Here is a 20677-nt window from a genome sequence, read left to right as displayed (position 1 = left end):
GACATAAAACCCTCTATAGATCCTCTTGCCCTTCATTGTGCACATTTTAAAAGTCTCACAACAATGTTCGCAGAAAAAAAAAAAAAAAAAAAAAAACAGCCCAGAGCTAACTATGAGACAAAGCATTGAAGCACTAGAGAAAAGCAAGCCCTAGACTTCTAAAGGGACAGATGAACAATGAAAATAAATCCCTTTGAAGCTAGAATAAATGAAGAAATAGATCTCGAGCAGTTTAGAACATTAGTGCTAGAATGTAAAACTCAGAACAATTTGCTAGATTTCCCATACTAGATTTCCCATACACCAATACTAGGAGAAAATAAAGATGAGATCAAGCACTCAAATATTGGAAGTGAATAATAAGCTAGACCTAACTAGTGTTAAAACCAGCCAAATAAAGGTTAGAGGCATTTTATCGCTTGACTAAGTTCATAGAAGTTTTTTTTTTTTTCTTGAAAATATAAATGTAGTCACTAATATGATTTTTCTGAGTGATATCCAGAATAAAGTCAAAATAATAAAATGTGTGAAGCCGGGTGCTGGTGGCTCACGCCTGTAATCCTAGCTACTCAGGAGGCTGAGATCTGAGGATCGCGGTTCAAAGCCAGCCCGGGCAGGAGAGACCGTGAGACTCCTATCTCCAATAAACCACCAGAAAACCGGAAGTGGCGCTGTAGCTCAAGTGGTAGCGCACTTGCATTGAGCTGAAGAGCTGAGGGACAGCGCCCAGGCCCAGAGTTCAAGCCCCACGACCGACAAAAAAAAAAAAAAAAAAAAAAAGTGTGAACAATAAAATGTAACTTATCTTAAACAGTAATATCAGTCAATAAAAGCAGATCTAGTGATGCTGCAAATATTGCTTCCTTATGATGAATTTTAGATTTACTTTGTTAATCTCTTTCAAATATTGGTTAGAATAAAATATACATTTTTAGGAAGGAAAATGGTATTAAAATAATTTCATCGCTATGATTTTGCTACATTGCATAATACTTTGGAATATTAACAAAACTAAAACTGTGAAAGTCTATTGTTTTTTTCTGGCAAAATGGGTAATGAATATAAATATTTTATACAGCAAAACATTATTATTAATATACCAATTAAATGGCAATGATTTCCAGATGTTTTTATTTCATTAAAAATGTTTAAAATTTCATGTAATATAAATTTTATGCTTATTTGTGTATTCTAATATCAAACAGTATACTATTTTTATTGGGACTAAGGATTATACTGTATTTTATTGGGTTACATTTTTCACATGCAACTCTTTACCAGATGCCATTCACTGAACTTTATACTTCGCTCTATAAACCTCGATATCCTCGATATAAGACTGAATATATATATAGTAAAATAGTATATATTATATATTAGGAGTTGTTATATACATGTATACACATGCATATACATATACATACTGTAAATACATATATGTAGTATATATGCATATGTATGTATACATATATGCATATGTATATATTTGAGTTCCCTATATATATTCTCTCTCTAGATAGAGAGAGACAGCAATGAGGCATGAGGAAAAACCTCATTATATATATAATTAATACATATTTACATTGTATATTATTTCTATAAATTTAATAAATATTACTTCTTCATTTAGGCCAAGTTTTCTTGCCTTCCCTCCCAATTGGCACAATAGTCTAAATTTAATTTATATAAAAGCAAAGAAGAACATTTTATTAACTTCAAGTAATTCCATGAGTAAAAATTCCTGTATATTTTTGCATACTGTCATCTAAATTTTCTCTTTGCCTATTAGCAGAACATTTTGTTTTGTGCCTACTAATATGAATCTGACATAATATTATTTCCCTCATGTTTTTACATCATGGGATTAAATAAGCTAGTATAGAGTCAGCACTCAATAATATGCATTTTGTAAAAATATTATGCAGCTAATGAAAACCTCTTACTGGTTTGTTATATAATCAAAGCATCATGTTCTGGATTGCATTTCCCAGTGTATTTTGCATAATAAGGGTTAGAATCAGTTGGGCAACACACACTTCAATGTCATTGTAGAAAATGTTTGAGTATACTTTTTACTGACGTATTTTACTATCATGATCAGCCAATTTCCAGATTCATTTGGAATTAATATCTAAATTAAGGCTTCCTGAAAGTAACCATTGGATACAAAAGCAAGGTCATTCTTGTCCAATGTATATGAATGGTTTTAGACAATTAAAAGATAGGGTGACCACATTTGTTTCATAATTTTCACTAAAGTGCTTTGAGATGTTAGCAATTTTTCTCTGCTACTTTAATTTTAACTGATAACCTTGGTATTGAGATTTCCATGTCCCAATTAATTACTAATTGATTAGTTTTATTTTACCCTTTAAATAGCTACTGGTAGTAAAATTAAGTGTATCTTATGATTTCAATGAGAATGTCGTACTCTAATGATAGATTCCTATTGCACAATTTGTAACAAATCTTCCTAAAAGGAAGCTTTCTGTATAGATGATTAAGGTATTTTAGTTGCTTGTTGAACTGCTGAATGACTAATAGAACAGAATTTACAATGTCAATTATTAAAATATTATATTGTTCATATCCTACTGTTCACTCAAAATAAAACCCAAAGTTTATACAATACTTTCCCATACTATGGTCTTCAAGGCATATTGTGAACTTTGCCCCTCTTACTCTAGACCTAACTTCCTACATGTCCTATCCCTCAATCCTGATCACTGAACACTTGGCCGTTCTTGGAACAAAGGAAAACTTTTCCTACTCACAGCATTTGTGTGTGCCTTCCTCTTTCTTCTGAATGCCTTCATCTTCTTCATGTGACTGTTCAAATAGCACATGATATAAAATAATATATAATAATAATAAAGTGTCATCACACTTTACACAGTAATTAGACCTCATGATAGGGTTTTTTGCCGTATTATTTTTATAAAAATAGGTTTAAACATCATAGTTCATCAAAACGTATGTTAACATATTTTTCACTTTTACTGCTCCTAGACTAAAGTTACATAAGGGGAGGCACAAGGGAGGGGAGTACTTCTATAGTCTCTGACAAATTCTCAACAACTAAAATAACATGAATACATACAGTACAAATTACGCCAGTAACCCTTAAACAAATTCAAGAAAAACTCCTTATTTAGTCAAAGTTAAGTAATCAAAAACTTCATTTTTCTTTATGCTTATTTTCTCCCTCTTTTCCTCTTCTCTTCCTTCCTGTATCTATCTCTCTCTGTACATGTGTATATCTTTATCCACAGAAAATGCTTATTTTATGTAATTTCTATATTAATAAGAAAAATGAGTCATCAGATCATTAGATCTTCTTATTAAATGCTGTTTTAGAAGATAAATGTTTGATTGTATGTTCTAATAATTATTTCACATGTGATTCATACTTTCTATGTGTCTTCATACACCATTAAATTGAGATATAGAAAGAATTTGGGTGAAAAGTAAAAGACTTCTGATGTATAGAAATTAGGAAATTTCTCCAATATCCCATTTGTTTTGAGAACCATTTCCATTGAACTAGATTTTGTAATTTAGTAGCTCTTGAATATAAAAGTCTACTGAAATCTGAACAGGGAGTTACTTTGTCATTTATTTGGTCCTGGTTATTATTTTCTGGTTAATGAAATTATTTTCTGGCTAATTTCATGTAGCAATGGACTAGCTAGAAACATAAGAAGAGAAAATCTATCAATAAAATCCCCTCCTTACAAACAAAGTCCTTCATCTGCATACTAAATAGCTATCTAACTCTTAAAATTTTTGCTGCTGGATGAAAAACTAGAAGGGAAATTTTCCCATTTATAAAATACAAAGTGACATCTGTTTAAAAACATTCCTATCTATGTAAAATGTGAAATCAAAAACAGAACAAGGGGCTGGGAAGGTGTCTCAGTGGTAGAGTGCTTGCCTTTCATACATGAGGCCCTGGGTTCGATTCCTCAGCACCACCTAAGCAAAAAGAAATAAGCCGGAAGTGGCGCTGTGGCTCAAGTGGTAGAGGGCTAGCCTTGAGCTGAAGAGCTGAGGGACAGCACCCAGGCATAGAGTTCAGGCCCCATGACCGGACCCCCCCCCCAAAAAAAGAACAAAATTACTAAAAATGGGGCCAAATATTAAAGGCAGAAGCCCTCTGCAGAGAGAAACTCCAGGTAAAATGTTCAATAGTCAGCCTAAGCCTTTTTCTTGCTTGCAAAAAAGCAAAAGAACATTTCTCCCTCACTCAAGTTTACCAAGCTAGCAGCTTTGCAGTTTAACATAAACTTTGCTGAAGGCCACTGACAACACTGAGACTCATCTTCAGCTATACTGCGTTGCTGTTATTAGTCAGGAGCTTATAATAAAAATCATTTCTGTAAAATAGACTACCTGTACCTCAGGTTTTGTTTTGACTTTTGCAGCCCAAGGGTATGTTTTGACTTTTTCTAATCAAGTACCAGTACTATCAATCCGCCACCTGTCAGGGCTCAAATGAGATCCGGGCACTGGAAAGCTGCTACTGACCCCTCTGTAAGCAGATGCCAGTCTAGGATTCGAGTCAGAAAGGACCCCTCACGGGGAGGGAATCTGTTTACCACAGACCCAGAACTAGACAAAGATATTACACTTCTGTTTATCACATAATGGGAACACGTGACTGTGCGTAAACGTAGGCCAGAACACCAAACCTCTCTGCACTCCACAGAGCCACAACTACTGACCAGAACACATTCACCATCTACACCAACCAGAACTGAAGATTGACAAAAAAAAAAATCTGACAGAGATTCATCCAGAAAAATCACACCCCACTGCCTCACTTCACCACAACCTGAATGATCTCAACAATCTCTGAACACAAATGTATCAATCACAGTGAAAGATTACAAAATTCATGAACAATGAAAAAAATTAAAAAGTCAAAAATAATCCAGGACCCTAGTAAGAGTGAAGGAAAAATAATGGAGGACTAAAGAAACATCAAAAAAAAATATTAAGAGCATTGGCTGACAAAATCAAGGAGGATACCCAAAAACAAATAGAGGATTTCAAGGAAGAAATAGCAAAGAACATACAGATCATCCAAAAAGATATGGAGAAAGCAGTAGAAACACTTCACACCTCACAGCAATATTCACAAGACACTATGTTGGAAATGAACTTTACAACTTGGCAGGAGAAGTTGGGGTGGGGAAAAGTGGGAGAAAAGTGAGGTAGGGATAAGAAATATACCCATTGGCAAGAAATGTACCCGTTACCTTACTTATGTAACTGTAACCCCGCTGTACATCACCTTTACAATAAAATAAAGTAAATCATGAAAAATGACAAAACTGACACCATAACAACTGACTTCAATAAAAATCTTGGAAGCATAAAAGGTTCAAATTCCCTATTGTAGAACACAATTGAATGCCCAGGAAACAGAATAAGGGAAATGGAAAACAGAGTATTTGGAGTTGAAGATAAAACAGAGGAAAATAGAACAATGAAAGGCATGGAAAAAATATTTAGAACATAACAAAAGTAAATCCAGGAAATGGCAGACTCAGCTAAAAGATCAAATTCATGCGTAGTTGGGGTGGATGAGAAGAAATAATTCAAAACTAAAGGAATTGAAAACCAATTCAATAAGAAAATAACAGAAAACATCTCCAGTCTTAAGAAAGAATATCTCACCCACCTGACCAAAAACATATAAAACTTCAAGTAGATAGGATCCAAGAAGAAATACTTCTAGACACATCATGATGAAAACAATGGATTAGAAAAAGAGAGAAAATATTTAAATGCAGCGAGATCTAAGAAGGAGCTATATTTCAATGAAAAACTCTCAATGCTAGGAGAGCCTGAAATGGTATTATTCACGTCTTGAAAATCAACAACTGCCAACCAAAATTTGTGGACACAGCAAAACTATCATTTACAATTCATCGTGAAAAGAAAACCTTCTTAGCCAAATGAAAGTTACAGAAATTAATGAACATTAAATCAGCATTATGAAGAATACTAAAGAGAAGCACACAAGCTGAAGAAAACAGTCAAAATCAGGGAAATACAAAAATCACTAGCAGGGTATTTGGTAAGCACAGGAAGAGGAAAGAAGCAAAATACAGGAAATCAAGAAAATGGAGTGAAACAATATATCTCTACATAATAACCTTACACATTAAATGACTCAATTCTTGAATCAATAAAAAAGTAGAACAGCAGATTGGATCAGAAAACAAGATCCACTCATTTATTGTCTCCAAGAGACCCACTCATACTCAAAAGATAAACCAAAAATCCCCAGGGAAAGGATAGGAAAAGATATTTTATGCAAATGCATTCTGTAAGAAGGCAAGTATAGCCAAATTGTTAAATGATAAAATAGATTTTTCATTAAAACTCAGATGACGAGAAAAAGAAGGTCATTATATATTAAAAAATGGAATGATCCATGAAGAGGAAATCACAGTGGTCAATATCTATACTCCAAACATTGGAGCACCTAAACACATTAAACGAACAGTTTTGGACTTACAGAACATAATAGACCCCAACACAATAATAATAAGACAAGCTCAAGTAAACAACTTCATGATGCAACTAAAACTGATAGAAAAATAAGAACAAACCAAACCCCAAGCTACTGGGTAGAGAGAGATAGAAAAGATGATATCAGACATTAAGGAAAAAGCGACAAAAAAAACTGTACATAAAATCAGTGAAACAAAAAAAGTTACTGTACAGAGGGATTACAGTACATGAGCAAGGTAATGAGTGCATTTCCTATGAAGCATTATTATCCCTTCTTTTATGATTCCCCTACCATCCCTTCCCTCCCCACTTCCCCAAATCCTCCCTCCCCCTTCCAAAGTTGTAAAGTTCATTTTCAACATAGTGTCTTGCACATCTCATTGTTACAGTGGGTCAACCTATATCCTTACTTCAGCATTTTGTTATTTACCTTCCCCTCTCCAAATTAGAAAAATGTATATTCAAGATGCAGGACACTGGAATCAAATAGAGTGACAATAGGGTTTATACCATATGAGAAGAACATACAAAAGAAAGAAAAAAAATCACATAGTAGTTTATAAGTACATTAAAACAACAGCAAGAAAGATAAAACCTCTTGTGTCCCTATCTTGGGGTTCATTACACTTAATGTCATCTTATATGGTCATATTACATAGCTTTTGGCTTTTCTGCTTGTCCTGGACATATACTAGTTATTGCAAATAAGGGAAACCATGAGACTTGTGTTTCTTTGGGCCTGGCTTACTTCACTTAATAAAATTGAATAGAGTCTCAGGGGCACAACAGATAGGAGAGAGACTTGACAAATGGGACAACATCAAAGAAAAAGGACATAGTTACTGAACTTGAAAGACAGTCAACCAACTGGGAAAGATCTTTACCAGCAATATATCAGATAAAGACCTAATATCCAATATATAGAAGGAGTTCAAGAAACCAACCCCTTGCAAATCTAATAAATCAATCAGTAAATGGGCAAGGGATCTAACGATAGATTTCTCAAAAGAAGAGGAAAGAATGGCAAAGAAACACATAAGGAAATGATCATCAGCCCTGTCCATAATGGAAATGCAAATCAAACAAATCTGAGGGTCCATCTCATCCAAGTAAAAATGGCTAACATTGTGAATTTGAATAACAAATATTATCAGGGAAAAGGAAACCTACTGCACTGTCTGTGGGATTGTAAACTAATATAACCACTCCGCACAGAATTCTGGGGATACTTCTACATTTTTTTGCATGTTCTTCCCCCATGGTATAACCCCTGTTTTCATTGCATTTGATCCCGGTGTCCTGCATCTTGTATATGTATTTTTCTAATTTGGGGAGGGGAGGGGGAAAAAACAAGAATGCTGAAACAAGGATACCAGTTGACTCATTGTAACAATGAGTTGTACTAGACACTATGTTGAAAATGAACTTTACCACTTCACTGGGGGGCAGGGAGAATTTGGGGAGGTGGGGAGGGAAGGGATTATAGGGAAAAAACAAAGGAGAGGGTAAGAATGCTTAGGAAATGTACTCATTACCTTACTCATGTAACTATAGCCTTTCTGTGCAGCATCTTTATAATAAAAATATATATTAAATATATATTAAAAAACAAAACTAAATGTAGACATTCCCTATGACACAGCCATATTACTCTTTGGGTTCTACTATGAACAGCATGAGCCAGGATATGATTAAGACACATGCACATCTATTATCATTGCTACACTATTCACAATAGCCAAGACATAGAAACAGCTCAGATGCCCCACAAAATATAAATAGATCCAAAAATCTGGTATATATACACAATAGAATTTTACGTAGTCATAGGAAAGAATAAAATAAAGTAATTTTCAGGGAAATGGATGTAACTAACACAGATCATGTTAAGTGAGGTAAGTGAAGCTCAGAGATACACATAGTACATGTTATCTCTGATATGCAGAAATTAGATCTAAAATGATCTGGGCTATGATAAATTATACAGAGTTCTAGATATTCATACACATGGAGACCAAAAATGGATAATCTTAGGAGAGAAACACAAAGGTACAAGGTCTAACTGCCTCTTCATATTTATAAAAAATATACATACTGAAACAAACTCAAAGATATGGAAATGAGAGTTCTTTCTCCTCTTTCTTTCTTTCTTTCTTCCTCCCTCCCTCCCTCCCTCCCTCCCTCCCTTCCTCCCTCCCTCCCTCCCTGTCTTTCTTTCTCTCTCTCTTTCTTTCTTTCTTTCTTTCTTTCTTTCTTTCTTTCTTTCTTTCTTTCTTTCTTTCTTTCTTTCTTCTTTCTTTCTTTCTTTCTTTCTTTCTTTCTTTCTTTCTTTCTTTCTTTCTTTCTTTCTTTCCTCTTTCTCTTTCCTTTCCTTTTTTCTTTCATTTTTGATGATTCTTTCTTTACCTTATATATGGTGTATTTAAGTGTACATCTTTGTAAGAGTGGGGGAGGGTACAGAAATTGAGGGGAAAGGGTGAAATAGTGCCTCAGTGGAGCTCATGGGCACGATGAAAGTGGACTATACAGCTTGTGAGTGGAGATGGGAGGGAAGGACTGGGATAGATTGAGGGAACAGAAGATGCTGTGTGAAAGAAAGATACTCAATACCTGACTCACGTAAATGTACTCTTTGTACACCACTTCTATAATAACAATAAAGTAAATTAATTTAAAAAATGAATTGAGTCAGGTTCTGATGGCATACATCTATAGTCCTAACTACTCACTAGCCTAAGATCTGATGATCATGATTGAAACCCAACCACCACAGAAAAGTCCTTCAGATTCTTCAATTAACTGCTTAAAAATTCTGTAAATGGAGCTGTGGTTCAAGTTGTAGAGTGTTAGCCTTGCAGAAAAAAGCTCAGGGACAGCATTTAGGCCTTGAGTTCAAGCTTTAGGAGGAAGAGGAGGAGGAAGAGAAGGAGGAGGACAAGGGAGAGGAGGAGGAAGCGGAAGAGAAGGAATAGGAAGAAAAATCAGGAGGTCAGTCCTTTAAAAGTGGAATTACAGTGTATTGAGGAGTAGATTCAAGAGTTAATGACCAGTAGAAATGGAGGGAAATAAACCTATTAAGACATTTCTCTTCAAATAGTGAGTGTCTATCATAATCATCATTAATAATAATAATAATGTAGAATATACTTAGATATAATTAAGATCTGGCTTAAGATTCAGGAGGCAGATGTAGTAAACTATAGAGAATGTCTCAAACAAAAATATTAGGTGTTAAGAGCTGCAGAATGATAGGGGTTAACATGAAAGATAATGTAGCTTTTTCTCCTGTAATGAGAGAAGGGAAAGATGGATGTTAAGAAGGTAACATATATCATAGATAATATGGTATTTGGGAAGGAATAAAAATCATTGCTTTAGAGCTGGTGGTTTCATGCATCAAATTTCTACCATTTAAATGTGAATCAAAAGTAAAATGATTCTTTTAAAAATAAATTGCATTTTATTGACAATTTTTTGATAACAACTCTGTTTTCATCATGTGAAATATTAGATTTCTTAATATTCCACAAATCAATTGTATCTTTGCTGTCACTGCTACTTTCTAGTGAGTTTAACTTGAGCCTTGAGGCTTTCCATTATTGGTTTTCAAAAATTTACTGTACTACTGATCACAGTTAGCTCTTTATGTATTTTACAGGGGAAAGGACATTTCTGTATCAACATATTCAGGCCAAATAAGGATTATTTGGGGATTAATGTTGAACACAATAATGGGATAAGAATATAGCTCTTTGTTAACATCAGAAATAATATCTGGAATGCTGGTTCTTATTTAACTTAATTGTCTTAAGTTTATTGTAATAATATTAGCATCACTGTTATGTTAATATTATATGGCTTTTGCTAGAGGCTATTAGAGGGAAAATGACTTGATTTTCACATTTGAGTGTATAGTATCCTATTATAAATGAGAACAGGAACTTAGATTTGAACTGAAATGACGCTGACATGAATCTACCCCTATCAACTTGAGGGTTATATCTGTACTCCCGCATTATTTTATAATTTGCAAAGGGGTTGTTATTGCAAATGTTATTTTTTCCAATAAAGAGACAGCTCATTAGATCTCATTACTAGTCAGCAGCTGTTGCAGAATATGGATTTCCAACTTGGAGCAATACATCTCTTCACAAAATGCCTTCACTGAAAATGTGGAAAAGATCTATTTCATCGTTAACCTACAGCGACATTATCCAAGGCTGCACTTACACCTTTGGCTTTTCTGCAGAACATTTCATAGCATTAGTAAGTTTAAGGTGATTAATTCAAGGTTTTTCCACAAGCAATACTCAATGATTCTAAATGCTAAAGAAATATCTGCAGTTTTTCTACTCTAACTAGTGAGATATGGTTTTTTTTTTTGAGATAGGGATGAAGTTAAACAAATCGACAAATATGTTTTCATCACATTCTTCAGGCAACAATGAGGAAGACAGAAAATGAGAAGTACAATCTAATTTTTTTCCTGTGCTTGAAGGTCTTATACAGTCTACTTGGGGGAATTGAAAGACTGATAGTAAAAATATACATTCATGTGGCATTAAATAAGGCTTGCAAGCAAGCATTCTAGAAAGGTCATAAAATAATACATGATCCCTCATTACATGCTTTGTATGGAAATATATTCTCAGAGAAGAAATAAATCATGTGGATATAAAATGTTTTGTAAGCTTTCCCAGGAGTGAGAAGATTGTTTCAACTGGATATGTTGAAAGGTAAAACAGAGTAAGCCATGTCTGAGAGTGTGAGACAAGGAAAAACAATGGTGGGATGGGGGAGAGGAGGAGAAGGAGATTTCATCAACTATAGAGAAACATCCCTGTGGTGGTGAGGTGGGGGATGGAACGACTGAAGGGAAGAGAATTGGGGAACTACAAGGATTACTGTTAGGAAGAAGATAGCATCTTATTCTATAATGAGAGGGAGAAAGGAAAGAAGAGAGGTACAGTGGCAGAAAGAGGTTTCTGGTAACATGGGAAGACAGTTAAAGCCTTCATGCCAGAGGGTCAACAATATAGTATTCCAAGCTGCAATAAGGCTATTTATAAGATATGTATGTGTTCAATAACACACAACACTCTATAGCTAGACTGCAGAAAAAGACTCTCATAATGTGTAAATTTGATATCACTGTCAGAATGATAGAGTGTGATGAGAATATAGATTAATTTAAATGCTGGACTTGAATATGAGGTGCTTACCTGTGAATAATGTAGACACTGGCTTACTAAAAGAAAGCTCTGATTTTGGAGTTGGGTGGACTAGAAAATGAACATTTCAGCAAAGTCTAAAGAATCAGAAAAGCATCTATTCCAAAAAAAAGTTAATAGAAATGGAAAAATCATGAAAATGAACTCTGATAGCTAAAGAATGAAACATTTTATACAACATAAAGCAAGAATATGATAGGAATTTTATATGCATAGTCCCAAAGATACATTCTAACACTAATATGCATGTTTATTTACAACGTATCAAATGTTGCAGAAAATTGTCTTCATTAAAAGTTCTCAATTATAAGCTGCTATAGGTGTGTGTATGACTGTGTGTGTGTGTATGTGTGTGTGAGTGTGAGAGAGAGAGAGAGAGAGAGAGGGAGAGAGAGAGAGAGAGAGAGAGAGAGAGAGAGAGAGAGAGAGAGAGAGAGAGAGAGAGCACTAGAGAGAGAATCTTTTCTAGACTTGGTTCATGTTTTCCTGATAGGGTAGAGACCTGTTAGTTATATTAAGGAATGATCTATAATTCTCATTTGCTCAAATTATTCACTTAATACCACTTTGAAGTTGTTGTGGTACATTTCTTTATTTTTTAGGTTTGATATTTTGATGAATTAAAAACTTACCACTTCAATTGATAACTATTTCTCCTATCAAATTAGCCATCTACTATGGTAGTTTTCTTAAGACAAGATAAGTAAACAAATAAAAGTTGTTTCATAAAACCTGAGATGAATGGAAAACCATATTTTCAGAAAAAAAATCATTATAAATTATATGGAGTTAGGTTGAAACCTAAGTATTTATTTTAGTTACTTATAAGGCTTTCCTCTAAAAAAACTGTTTTATAAAATGAGAGGTGAGGAGAGAGAGAACAAGAAGAAAAATTCCATACCTTTCTTCTCATGAATCTTTTGTAGCGTTCCTAATAATTATCTTCCATAGGATGAGTGACAATTCTTCAAGTGCCCATGGTAACCTTTCTTTTTGGTACATGGCTTATATCTCAGGGCTTGCATGTTCTTCACTTTCTTCTTCACAACATGTACTTTCACCCTTAACTATGACCCTAGTCCTTTATTTTTCTGGTTAATTCCAGATGGAATCTTTCTGCCTAGGAGGGCTCCAAATCACTGTCTTCCAAGTCTCAGTTTCCTGAGTTGTTAGCATCTATGCCTGGCACGTAGTAATCTTTCAGACATTTTCGTGATGTGGAATTTTGGAACAAAGATATTTAAAGACTATTGGACAAGGAAGGATTTATGAAGATGATTACAGATGCATTTTACCAATCTAATAGATTGATCTCTTCATTTCCTTTATGATTTCTGCCTGTCATCTTTTCTTTCTGAATGTATTATTATATTTGTTCTTTTGTCTTCTGGAAATTGAAAAAGAAGTTTAAGTCTACTAAACTATTAATAACAGCTTTGAATGTAAACTTTTCATAGTTATTCTTTATAAGCATGGAGCCAAGAATAAAGCAATTTCTACAGATGATATACATGTAAAATATAAAACTTCTCAAACATATTTTTGTAACTTTATTGTTTAATATGATATATTTTCAAACATGAATGCATTGTAATAATAATGCAATCATATGCCTTTAGAATGTATTAAATCATTATACTTATTTACATAAATATTTTAGAATGTCATAACCATACTTAACTGGTTTGTATTCCTCAATGTTAGTCCTATTTAAGCTAATGTATTTGGGGCTGGGAATGTGGGTTAGTGGTAGAGTGCTTGTGTTGCATGCACAAAGCCCTGGGTTCGATTCCTTAGTATCACATAATCAGAAAAAAGCAGGAAGTGGTACTATGCCTCCAGTGGTATAGTGCTAGCCTTAAGCAAAAGAAGTTCAGGGATAGTACCCAGGCCCTGAGTTCAAGTCCCAGGACTGGCAAAAAATAAATTAAAAACAACAAAAAAGAACAAAAAGCTAACTTATTCCCTGTCTACTCCAATAGAGATTCCAATATCAAGTTATACAATGATTGTATATTTCTAAATATTAAACTTTTGGAGGTAAATATTACTTTCTCATCTGTCTAAAACAATTTGCCACCTCACTCAGCTTGGGGTTCCTTTACTCATATTAGTGAATTCAATTCTTTCTTTTTCGTGCACTTTCAGCTTTAGATTATTCTATTCACAATAGACTACACTTTACTGTATTTATTGATAGAATAAATGTTTAATAAGATATGTCTTAATATAAACTATGTCTTATAAGATATAATATATCCAGTAATAGAACATTTAAAATACATTTAAGAGTAAGATTGCCTTTCTATAGAACAAAATAGTTTTAGTTCTCACAATATTTTTTTCAGTTTATTAACTTTTGTATGTTTTACTAAGTATAATTTTATTTTAATTAGTACTTAACAAGTTGTGCAGAGCATCTTTTTCTCTGATTGTTTGGATTGTAAAAATTTTAATCTTTAATGCTCACCGTAAAGATACACATTGTAGTTTATATTTTAAACTAAATCTCCTCCATAAAATATTTAGCTTCACTCTCAATAATGGTAGGTATTTTCTTTATTTATAGTGATTCTTTTTAATATATATTTTTATTGTAAAGATATTGTATAGAGCGGTTAGTTACATGAGCAAAGTAATGAGTCCATTTCCTATCGAACACTGTTACCCCTTCTTTGTTTTGCCCCTACCATTCCTCCCCCCGACCACATGCCTGCAGTTTTAAAGTTCATTTTCAACATAGTGTCTTATACATCCAGTTGTTACAATGGGTCATGCTGTGTTCTTATTTCAGCATTTTGTTATTTCCCTTCCCCTCCCCAAATTAGAAAAATGTATATACAAGATGCAGGATACTGGAATCAAATACTGTGACAATAGGGGTTGTACCATGGGTGAAGAATATACAAAGAAACAAACAAATATATATATATATATGTATATATTATATATATACATATATATACATATATAAAATGTACATTATAAGTACATTAAAAAGAACAACAAGAAAGATAAGATCTCTTGTGTCTCTATCTTGGGGTTCATTTCACTTAGCATCAGGTTATATGGTCAAATGCATGTAGCTTTTGACCTCTTCTTCTTGTCCTAGACATATACTAGGTTTTGTAGATAAGGGAAACCATGGGACCTATATTTCTTTGAGTCTAGCTTACTTCACTTAATATAGTTTTTTCCAAGGATTTCCATTTCCTACCAAATGGAGTGATGCCATTCTTTCTGATGGAGGCATAGAATTCCATTTATCTACTGAGGGACATCTGGGTAGGTTCCATATCTCAGCTATGGTAAATAATGCTGCCATCAACATACAAAACAACATTGAGATTCCACCCCTCCCTAGTTATAATGACTATAATCAAGAACTCTAATAACAACAGATGCTGGAGGGGATCTGGCCAGAAGGGAACCCTCCTGCATTGTTGGTGGGAGTGTAAATTTATTCAACCATTTTGGAAAGTAGTATGGAGGTTCCTCAAAAGACTCCACATAGAGCTCCCCTATGACCCAGCAATCCCAATTTTAGGCATTTACCTAAATGATCACAAACAAGACCATACTAAAACTACCAGCACAACTTTGTTTATCACAGCATTATTCAGTATTTTTCCAAGATCATACTAAAACTACCAGCACAACTTTGTTTATCACAGCATTATTCAGTATTTTCTTTAACTATATATTTTGGGGGGTGGGGTCTTTTCTTTTTGTGGTTCTGAGGATGGAACCCAGGATGTTTCACTTAGCCACGTGCTTTGCCACTGAGCTCCATGTATTCCAGCCCAACGGTAGCTATTTTCAAGCCTTCGCTGTGCTTCCTTCAATTTGGCCACAACTACTACATAGCTGCCAGGAAATCCAAACTTTTCACATATTAAGTCTCTCATTCATAAAAAAAATCAGGCAGAAGGTAATTTAAAAAAAGTTGTTCAAGGCAGGAGTGATGGTGTATTACTGGAACCCCAGAACAAGATGCTGAAACAGGATCACAAGTTTGAGGTTAGCCTGGGCTACACAGAAGACCTCTTGTTTTGTTATGTTTTGTTAAAGTGATCGGAACTACCAACATACCCAGAACTTATTCCTTCCTATGTTGTTCTTTCTAAGATTCTTTCTAAGCTCCTTCACTCTATCAGTGCACTTTTCCATGAAAACAAACATGTTTATGCTTTCATATGTCATAAAGATTGGCTCTATTAACACTAAGAAGTTTTCAAGAAATGATACCTATTTTCCTATCATCGTATAAGTTTTCACATAAGAATTCAAAACACAATACAAGTGATTTATAATTATTTTGTAACTTTATTAAAAAATAAAACAGTAGCATATTTTTACTTGACTAGTAATAGTAAAACATTTCCAGAGAATTTTATGATCCAAGGTGATGAAGATCTAATTGATGCAAGTAGATTCCTATATTACATTATATTGTTTATTTTAACAGCATGCCTTTTCTTTCATCAATTTAATAAGTAATTATCTGTTTAATCACTTCTAATGGTTTCAGTATGACAAATCTTATATACATCATAAGGGCTTACTGATAAGGAATTCAATTGAATATACTTGAAGATCTTAAATAGATTCCATTGCATCTTTCATTATGACTGATTTAATTCTTGAGAATTGTTAAGAGGAAAAAAAATGTGCTGACTTAAAACTCTGATGTAGATTTTTAAATGTCTCTTTTGAACACATGCTATTACCACTCAATAAGTAAAAATCATATGTAAAATTTAACAATAGCAAGCACTAACTTAAAGAAAAATATGAAATCATTGTTTATAATTAAATTTCTTTGTGTAATTCAAGGACTAAAAGGCAGAGAATTAAAATTAGTAACTTAAAGGAGAATTTGAGTTCAGAAAGCTAAGATATGAGTATGTTTTCAATAGGATATCTCTTTTTGCTTTGATGATGATCTGCTTGTTGATGCAGTAACAATTTTTCTGTAAAAACCAATAGATCAATTGGAAAATGATAAACATTTTTTCTTTTTTCTTTTGGTTTAAATTTGCCTTTCTAAAATACTATTGCAGTTTTATTTCATCATTGAAAGCAGAGAATATCTACATCGGAAAAGCACCTAGCACTTCTGATTTGTCTCTTGAAACAGAGCTAGTCATTTATTTTCACTTGAAAATTTGTGTTGGGTTCAGCCATTTATTACTGTGTATTTTATTCCTAAGGCAAAGTTACTCACCTGTTGGAAATCAAATAAATGCCAACCCTTTCTTTTCAAGGCCTGATTGGAACTATTTAGTGACTATCTTAGTAGTGTTTAGCCAAACTGAGAAAATTGTATCTAATCGGCTATTCCCTGTTGTTTCTGAGGTTTTGTGTAAAAAGAAAACAGTGCTAATAGAATAAACATCATGTTTAAGTATTTGTGGTTTCTACTATTTATCTCATGCCAAGCTATAAAACTAGTTTAAAGAAGATAGCAGTGTCTTGCCTGGGATTTTTTCTTCTCCAAATTAAGACATGTTTGCATTTGATACATGGAAAATATCGGTGAGTCAAAGTTAAGATAAATTTCAGAGTCAAAGATAAATTGTTATATGGTGTCTATGTCAATATTCAGAAAGAGATGTAACTTTGAGCAGAATTCTCCTTCCTCGTTCATGCTACAGCATTGTAGCATTTGGCCTGGTGAGTGGAGCAGAAATTCTAAACAGTTGGCTTCAAGTAATATTAAATGTGTAATTGATTGATTGATTGATTATGGCACACTCCAGCCTTCCTATTGCAGTGTAACTGCTATTTTCCTGAATAAGTCCTTGTAGACCTCATTTCACAATCAGTTTGTACCTCTCAAGATAGTTGAAAAGTTGGGTTGAAAGGCATGGTGCACAGCTTTTCAGCTGCTGTTTACAACCCATGTATACAAACTCCATTGGAGAGCTTTATAACCCTACTTTCTTTAGTTAGCACTTTTCCCAAATATTTCTCCCTGGTCCAGTACATTCATTATTATATGCAATGCATGGACTGTTATTATCACTCAATTAAGGAACCCTTGCTCCCCTATGGTCCACATCCTAATAAAAAAATGACCAAAATAATGTTGGCCATAAGCTCTGCCAAATAGACCATTAGCTGTTAATTTGATTCAGTTTAAACCTCTACTTAAGTAAATGGCTGGTTCTAACAAAACACAATAATAACATAGTATTTAGGTTCTTTGCTACCTTTATTCATGCAGACTATTTCTTTTGCTTCCACTATTATTATACTGACATAGATATTGACTGACTTTCAACATTAAATAACAAGAAATCTTGTAAAACAATAGGAAAAAATATACAAAATATGAAATTCTTGGTAGTTTAGTTACCTATCATGGGCACTATTACCAAGCACTGGTGTATTATGCTCCTTAGTCAGGAATTTGAAATCTGGAAGATGATGGTACAAGCCAACCTGGGCAGGACTCATCTCTCATTAACTAGCAAAACACTGGATTGGAGATGTGGCTAAGTATTAGAGTATCAGATGTGAGCAAACAAATTCAGGGAGGGTTTCAGGTCCTGTGTTCAATCTCAGGAACTAGCACATGGAATGAGAGGGGTGGGGTGGTGGTTAAGTTATAGGAGAAAATTAGGGAAAAAAAACAATGGCAATTTTATCACTTAATATAAGAAATATTATAATTAAAATTTATGTAATAGATTCTCAAGTTTCCCTATTTTTGAATTGATAGAGAAATTATGACTAAAGGAAGGTAAAATAGTCCATCCATAAATGAGCGATATATCTAGGATCTCAGGACTCAAGATTGGTTTTTCCTTCAAAATAGTGACATTGTCATTTCATAGTTCCTGAACCATGGTTTTACTATATGGTTATGGACTGTGGCCTTATGATGTGTTTCTCGTGGTGAGCATTTACAGGGAAGAGGCCTGCCCATGTTTCTGTGGCTCATGGTTCAAAGGCAATAATATGGATTGGGAGCCCTGGTCTAAAGAAGAGAATAGACTGCAAGCATTGTGTCTGGAAGCAAATTTTGGGAAACAATGATGATGCAGCCCATGTAAGCTCAAGGCAGCTCCTTTATGTGTTATCTTTGCAATGAGAAAAATGGAATTTCCTTGTGAATATTTGGATTTTTAAATCTAAAAATTGAAAGTAGTTTACACATTATTAGAGATATATATTCATAAATTTAAGTTTACATTCTATTTATAAATATGAATCATATATTTATTGTTTTCCTTCCTCCATTTCTTTCTCCCTCCCTCCCCCTTCCCCCTCCCTCCTTCCTTCCTTCTTTCCTTCCTTCCTTCCTTCTTTCCCTCTCTCCCTTTGTTCTACCATCCTATCTTCCCTCTACCATTCTCTCTTCAGCTTCACTCTTCCTTACCTCCCCATCCATCTTCCTTTTTCTTCACTTTCTCCTCTTCTTTTCTTCCTATTTTCTTCCCTTCTATCCACTGTCCCACTTTCTTTCCTTTCCTTCCTTCTTTATTTCTTTTCCTTCCTTCTTTATTTCCTTCCTTCTTTCTTTATTTCCTTCCTTCCTCTTTCCCTTTCTTTCTTTCTCTTTCTTTCTTTCTCTTTCTTTCTTTCTTTCTTTCTTTCTTTCTTTCTTTCTTTCTTTCTTTCTTTCTTTCTTTCTTTCTTTCTTCCTTTCTTTCTTCCTTTCTTTCCTCCTTTCTTTCTTCCTCTTTCTCTCTTTCTTCTTTGTTCTTTTCTTTCACATAGAACCTCTGCCTGTATCCCCAGGATAGCTTTAAGAATACAACCAACCTGCCTCAGCCTCAAATTGATGGGATGACAGAATGCCACACCATTTCAGAAACAGAATTTTCTATTTCCATCAACAACATGAAGAAGGCTATCGTTCTTTTTAAACATGTTTGTGTACTTATTTCAGAAGCACATGCACTAAAATTGAAATGTTACAGAGGAGATCAGCTTGGCCTTTCTGTAAATATGACATACATTTTTTGTGAACCATTCCATATAAAAATAAATAGAATGACTAAAATACAGCATGTCAAGTACTAATTATTCAACATATGATACTACATAATTATTTATAATATAGCTTATATGGGATTTCCACTTTTAAAAGGAAAATGAGGGGACCATATTAGTAAGTTACGACACAATTTCTTTAAGCAAAGGACCTTCTATATTTTGTTCATCAATGGTGTCTTCCTTTATATCATATTTTAATTTCACGGATTTATAAACTTCTCACACCTTGAATTCCTCATGATTCCTTCAATCACATCATCTTAATGTCATCATTTCTAACATAAATGTTTTTTATTTATAATTTCAAAAATATTGTTATGGAAGTGGTACTGTGACTTAAAGTGGAAGAGTGTTAGCCTTGAGCAATAAAGCTCAGGAACAGCATCCAGGCCCAGAGTTCAAGCCTCACAACCACTGAAAAACAAAATGACAAAAAAAAATCATTACTCTTAGACATATTAAGACCCAAACTATGAGTTTTCCTTTTCTTCTCCAACTTAACATCTGGTGTCTCTGTCTTTTTTCCCCCTTCCTCCCTCTCTCCTATTTGCTTTTTCTCTCTTTCAATATTGAAAATGCTTTTAAAAGCTGAAAACTTTTATGAATACAATGCATTATTCAGAATTTTGTATTCCAATTTGACTTATAATCGTTGCCTCAACTAACTTGTATTATTTAATACCATAGGGACATTTATATTTCTCTTTTCTCCTGAAGATAATAATTAAATAATTCCTACTTGTCATTTCAAGAATAAATGGGAAAAACAATCCAAGATGAAAAACTGAAGTTATTAAAATTAGCACACCTTAAGTGTGAAGCTGAAAAATAATTATTAAGAACATCTATTTATCAAATATTATGATAAATGAACTCTTCTTTGGAAACTAAACTAGTTTAGAAAACATTAAAAC

At 33.7% G+C, this 20677-nt stretch overlaps 1 non-coding gene across 1 annotated transcript; it reads left to right on the top strand.

Annotated features, from left to right (window-relative positions):
• Positions 1-19643: 19643 nt before the first annotated feature.
• Positions 19644-19751, top strand: LOC138819587 (U6 spliceosomal RNA). Its single transcript, XR_011369506.1, has one exon. It is a non-coding gene; the product is annotated as a U6 spliceosomal RNA (small nuclear RNA).
• Positions 19752-20677: the final 926 nt, after the last annotated feature.

This window comes from Dipodomys merriami, unplaced genomic scaffold (genome assembly GCF_024711535.1).
Source record: "Dipodomys merriami isolate MVZ:Mamm:240054 unplaced genomic scaffold, mDipMer1.0.p SCAF_8, whole genome shotgun sequence".
In the NCBI taxonomy this organism is placed as follows: Eukaryota; Metazoa; Chordata; class Mammalia; order Rodentia; family Heteromyidae; genus Dipodomys; species Dipodomys merriami.
The sequence above is the reverse complement of the archived record's forward strand: the minus strand, read 5'-3'. Positions and strand labels throughout refer to the sequence as shown.